The sequence below is a fragment of the Portunus trituberculatus genome, chromosome 43 (assembly GCF_017591435.1).
Source record: "Portunus trituberculatus isolate SZX2019 chromosome 43, ASM1759143v1, whole genome shotgun sequence".
NCBI lineage: Eukaryota > Metazoa > Arthropoda > Malacostraca > Decapoda > Portunidae > Portunus > Portunus trituberculatus.
Window position 1 is genome coordinate 10,160,911 of NC_059297.1, and position 6,000 is coordinate 10,166,910.

General features: G+C 45.1%; 1 long non-coding RNA gene across 3 annotated transcripts in view; it reads right to left on the bottom strand.

The window, feature by feature from the left end:
* The window catches only part of LOC123518263, a 294,645-nt gene that overhangs the window by 24,356 nt on the left and 264,289 nt on the right, over positions 1-6,000 (bottom strand). For all 3 annotated transcript variants that reach the window (XR_006678736.1, XR_006678734.1, XR_006678735.1), the window contains 2 exons: positions 4,650-4,806; positions 4,389-4,487 (listed from right to left, as the gene is read on the bottom strand). This is a non-coding gene — a long non-coding RNA (uncharacterized LOC123518263). The remainder of the gene's footprint in view (positions 1-4,388; positions 4,488-4,649; positions 4,807-6,000) is intronic.

Below are 6,000 nucleotides of genomic sequence, written 5' to 3' on the forward strand. Positions count from 1 at the left end.
TAAGAGGCTTGCCCATTTGCTTTGCCGCTTTCCGGGACTCGAACCAGGGCCTCTCAATTGTGAGTCGAGCGTGCTAACCACTACACTACGCGGTGTGTGTGTGTGTGTGTGTGTGTGTGTGTGTGTGTGTGTGTGTGTGTGTGTGTGTGTGTGTGTGTGTTTAGTGTGGTGTATGTGGAACATGTGTGGTAGGTTTGGTGCGTGTGGTGTGTGTGGTATGTGTGGTGTGTTTTGGTTGGTGTTGTCCGTATTGTATGTGCTGTGCGTTCGTGTCTTTGTTTACTCCACTTTTTCTGCCCTCTCTCTCTCTCTCTCTCTCTCTCTCTCTCTCTCTCTCTCTCTCTCTCTCTCTCTCTCTCTCTCTCTCTCTCTCTCTCTCTCTCTCTCTCTCTCTCTCTCTCTCTCTCTCTCTCTCTCTCTCTCTCTCTCTCTCTCTCTCTCTCTCTCTCTCTCTCTCTCTCTCTCTCTCTCTCTCTCTCTCTCTCTCTCTCTCTCTCTCTCTCTCTCTCTCTCTCTCTCTCTCTCTCTCTCTCTCTCTCTCTCTCTCTCTCTCTCTCTCTCTCTCTCTCTCTCTCTCTCTCTCTCTCTCTCTCTCTCTCTCTCTCTCTCTCTCTCTCTCTCTCTCTCTCTCTCTCTCTCTCTCTCTCTCTCTCTCTCTCTCTCTCTCTCTCTCTCTCTCTCTCTCTCTCTCTCTCTCTCTCTCTCTCTCTCTCTCTCTCTCTCTCTCTCTCTCTCTCTCTCTCTCTCTCTCTCTCTCTCTCTCTCTCTCTCTCTCTCTCTCTCTCTCTCTCTCTCTCTCTCTCTCTCTCTCTCTCTCTCTCTCTCTCTCTCTCTCTCTCTCTCTCTCTCTCTCTCTCTCTCTCTCTCTCTCTCTCTCTCTCTCTCTCTCTCTCTCTCTCTCTCTCTCTCTCTCTCTCTCTCTCTCTCTCTCTCTCTCTCTCTCTCTCTCTCTCTCTCTCTCTCTCTCTCTCTCTCTCTCTCTCTCTCTCTCTCTCTCTCTCTCTCTCTCTCTCTCTCTCTCTCTCTCTCTCTCTCTCTCTCTCTCTCTCTCTCTCTCTCTCTCTCTCTCTCTCTCTCTCTCTCTCTCTCTCTCTCTCTCTCTCTCTCTCTCTCTCTCTCTCTCTCTCTCTCTCTCTCTCTCTCTCTCTCTCTCTCTCTCTCTCTCTCTCTCTCTCTCTCTCTCTCTCTCTCTCTCTCTCTCTCTCTCTCTCTCTCTCTCTCTCTCTCTCTCTCTCTCTCTCTCTCTCTCTCTCTCTCTCTCTCTCTCTCTCTCTCTCTCTCTCTCTCTCTCTCTCTCTCTCTCTCTCTCTCTCTCTCTCTCTCTCTCTCTCTCTCTCTCTCTCTCTCTCTCTCTCTCTCTCTCTCTCTCTCTCTCTCTCTCTCTCTCTCTCTCTCTCTCTCTCTCTCTCTCTCTCTCTCTCTCCTCTCTCTCTCTCTCTCTCTCCCTCTCCCTCTCTCTCTCTCTCACTCATTCTCACTCTCACTCACTTTCTCTCTCTCCTAATCTCTCCCAACCTCTTCCAACCTCTCTTTCCTCTCTTTCACTCCTTCCCTTTCCCTCCTCCCTCCCTCGCTCCTTCCCTCCTTTTCTCTCCTTCCCTCTCTTTCCTCCCTCCCTCTCTCCCTGTTTTTTCATTCCTCCTCCCCCTCTTCCGCTTCTGCTCCCTCTCCCTCTCCCTCTCTCTCTCTCTCTCTCTCTCTCTCTCTCTCTCTCTCTCTCTCTCCTTTAAAGAGACTCGAGTCAATTTAGTGCAAGTACCCTCTCTGCTGTCCCTTGAGGGGATGGAGACGGGTTACGTGGGAGAGAGGAAAGGACAACACGAAGAGGCGCAGATGGAGGAAACAGTCAAGGTGTGATGGAGGATAAAAAGATAATGGAAAGGAAAGGAAAAAAATTAAGAGAAATGCAAGAACTTGTGAGATTTTAGAAGGGAGGATTAGGAAATTCTATTATGAACGGAGACTTGGTAGGAAGTACAAGTGAGGAGTGAGGTGGTTTTATGAATGAAAGGGGACGGTGGTGGTTAAAAGGAGGGAGAGGCAGATGTTGTCAGTAAGGTGTTGGAGGATGTAGTTGTAATGAAGATGGTGTTACTAGAGGAAAGGTAGAGTGGAGGTGGAAGAGACGTAATAGAGGTTAGTTAAAGGAATATACAGAGAGGAAGTTTTGGTGTGGGTTAAAGATTGGAGGACAGCGACGGTGCTGCCATCTGTTGGAAGCGAGTAATTTAAGTAACTTAAAATTTCTCCCATGCTTCCTCCCCCACCCCTATTTTTTCCTGCATTCTCTCGTGGTTATGAACTTTAAGGCAAATAAAACATGTTTATATATATATATATATATATATATATATATATATATATATATATATATATATATATATATATATATATATATATATATATATATATATATATATATATATATATATATGCGTTTTCTGCCCGCCTCCGCCTGGGCCACACCATACTCCTTACTTGCATCGCATACGTCGACTGTCTCATGACCCCTTCTGCCCTTGGTGTAGGACTACCCCTGAGGCCATGGAACATTTCCTGCTTCAATGCCCACGCCTCCTCTCTCAACATACTGCATTACGCTCCTGGCTCTCCGCCCTGGCCATCACAACACTCAACCTGCCCACCCTCTTGGCGGCCTCAGGCGTCCACCTCTCCTGGCAACCTGCTGTCCTTCGCCTTACTTGTGCCTTCTTGAGGAAGACCGGCCAGCTACCACACCTGTGATACCCACACAGGACTACCCCAGGGCTCATAAGGATTCAAAAGAAGTCACGAAAATCTATGTATCCTTATGAGCCCTGGGGTAGTCCTGTGTGGGTATCACAGGCGTGGTAGCTGGCCGGTCTTCCTCAAGAAGGCACAAGTAAGGCGAAGGACAGCAGGTTGCCAGGAGAGGTGGACGCCTGAGGCCGCCAAGAGGGTGGGCAGGTTGAGTGTTGTGATGGCCAGGGCGGAGAGCCGGGAGCGTAATGCAGTATGTTGAGAGAGGAGGCGTGGACATTGAAGCAGGAAATGTTCCATGGGCTCAGGGTAGTCCTACACAAAGGGCAGAAGGGGTTACAAGACAGACGTAGGCGATGCAAGTGAGCACTGAGCGTGGTGTGGCCCAGGCGGAGGCGGGCGATGGTTGATGTGCCTTGCGCGGTTGCGCTCCTTCCCGTAACTGACTGAATCTTGTAAAGTTGTAACGACGCTCATCCTCCCCCGCTGATGAACCCCCCATCCCTCACCCCTTACTACCTGCAACTCGCGCGCCATCTGTTAGAAGCGAGGTTCCCTAATCAATTCATCTACCCCGTCCATTAAACCTGTATATCCTCCCTACAAGCCTTGGGTTAGTTAGATTTACACCAAGGTAACGGTGCTCTAGCTCAGGGCACCGTTTTCTCTCCTCAGACAAATTACTTCATTGGAGGGGGGCTCCCTTGTGATGACTTAATTTAAGGATTATTTAATCCTTTAATCCTCAGATTCTGAACTCATGTAACTCAGGGGACGGGACGCTAATTGGGGTTCTATCCTTTGCGAGATGCTCCAAATATTATGTTTACCTGAGAATTTTGAGAAGGCCAGCCAAATAATGTCGCAGACATCCATTACGTCACTTGCAGTCTATTTTTGGCACGCAATGACATAGATTACAGAGAAACAGTCACAAATACAGACATCCACATCACAACATCTCCTCCGCCATACAAGAACACACACAGACACACAGACACACACGCACACTAAGTAGATTTTAAGTTTACGATGTGCCAGTGTAAATACTGTATGACCTGCCCTTGTGCTTTTTATTTCTTTATTTCTTTTTCACTAAGACGGATTCCAGAGACGCCATTTCCATTGAGATTTATACAAAGTTTCAGTTCAAGGAAATTCAAGAAGCAGAATGCGTCTAGCATTCTGATTTTTTTAGAAGGTGCGCCCTTTTTTTGCTATGGACCATTAGAAATGCTCCAAATGATACGATCTACCACTTGAAAGTAGTAGCAGGTGTACGGGCTTAATGTGTTAAACTACACTAGAGCCTATCAAATTTTCTAGGTCATAATAAAAAGACAACTATCCATAGTGTGTAGGTCTACCACTTGTTGCCACCAAACCCCCCCATGCATGTCAAATATTGTTCATTGTATAAGGAAATACAAATATTTTTTAAAAGATGATTTTTGGGCTACTATTAACCCACTCCCTCCAACCAACCACTCCCCCTCCAATCACACATCAGGTAGTTGCCTGTGTTTGGTCGAATAGGTACAGGTTAAGGAGTGAATAAAAAATGAAATTACCAGTCACACCAAAAATCTAAAAAGTCAAAGTTTAGTGAATATATTACTGTAATAATAGTTACTTCACTTACTCACCAATTTTCTTAGATGTCCTCTCCCGTTTCATCACCTATACATCGTCAACTTCCTCAGCCAATAATTTCTACATCTTAAGCGTCACCTCAGCCACGTCACCTGTGATAACAATTTACATGAACATATTTGATAATCCACAGCGACGACTTACAGAACAGGGTACCACATCCTCATAACTTATACATATCAATAATTCAATTAAGAATTACACAAATACAGCAACCAACGCACGAAAATATCATGGACTAAATAGATACTTACATAAATGATGCAGTAGGATCACAGAAGAGAAGAACAATGCTCACGCCGTCCTTCCTCCGTCCCTGCCATTTATGAACTAGCGCGGCGTGGTACTTCCTTCTCGTCTATAAGCTTCGAACTTCGGCTTCTGAATCACGATGTAACAGTTCTCTTCTTACTGTCGGTGGGAAGAGAAAATAAAATTATTATCATTCCTTAGTCACAATATCAATTTAGCTTATGTGCTTACTCAACATCACTACAGTACATCAAGACGGAGGATGAAGAACATAGGCATTAATTAAATTAGTATGTATTAATTGCTTCGAAGCCTCATACATGACAGAGCAGCTGACTTCTGTGATGTAGGGACTTTCGGATGCCTTCCAGTGGCTGTTGTAGGTAAAGCATGACGTGAACATATTTTTTTCTTAATATTACTTGCCTCATTTCAGGAACGACAGCATTATGTAGCTATTATGCTGCAATAACTTTTTTTTAATCAAATCATTAGCTACTTGGCGGGTCTTTTTCTTTATCTACGTTCCTCATTTCTCTAGCTCTATGAAAATAATAGCGAACGAATGATACGTTGTTCCTAATGCACAACAAATTAGTACCAATGACTGCATTCTAATACACAAGGAAATGTCAATACATTTCCTTGTGTTTATTTTTTCGTTTTCCTTATATCGCATCAAACCATGAATATTTTAATTACTAAGCAACTGTGCGGAATATAGAACCTTCTGTATCTGTCCATACGTGCTAATTTAGTGTTATGCATTGTTGATGTTTATCACCACCACTCATCTATGCATTTATTTCTCCAATAAGTGTATAGTTGTAGGGGGCTCGACTGGGGTGAAAGTATCATTTCTTAGGAGGAGGCTGGACTGGGATGAAAGTATAATTTTCCAGTACATATGGTTTTCATAAACGCGTTGTTATGATCACATGAAAAGTCATAAACATTAAAAAGAAAAATAAATAAGGTTTAGAAGAAAATTAATGTGATGTTCAGAGCAGCGCGGTGGCATCACTCCAGCCTGCCCAGCTGGCAGACACCCTCCCTCTTCGATGTGCGGGATTGGCTGGGGAGGAAAGAGTAGTTCGCTCCAAGTTGAGTCCATTAGGTGACTAGAGATAGGCTGGCTGACAGAAAAACAGACAAATAGACACACACACACACACACACACACACACAGTGTAGTGGTTAGCACGCTCGACTCACAATCGAGAGGGCCGGGTTCGAATCCCGGCGCAGCGAGGCAAATGGGCAAGCCTTTTAATGTGTAGCCCCTGTTCACCTAGCAGTAAATAGGTACGGGATGTAACTCGAGGGGTTGAGGCCTCGCTTTCCTGGTGTGTG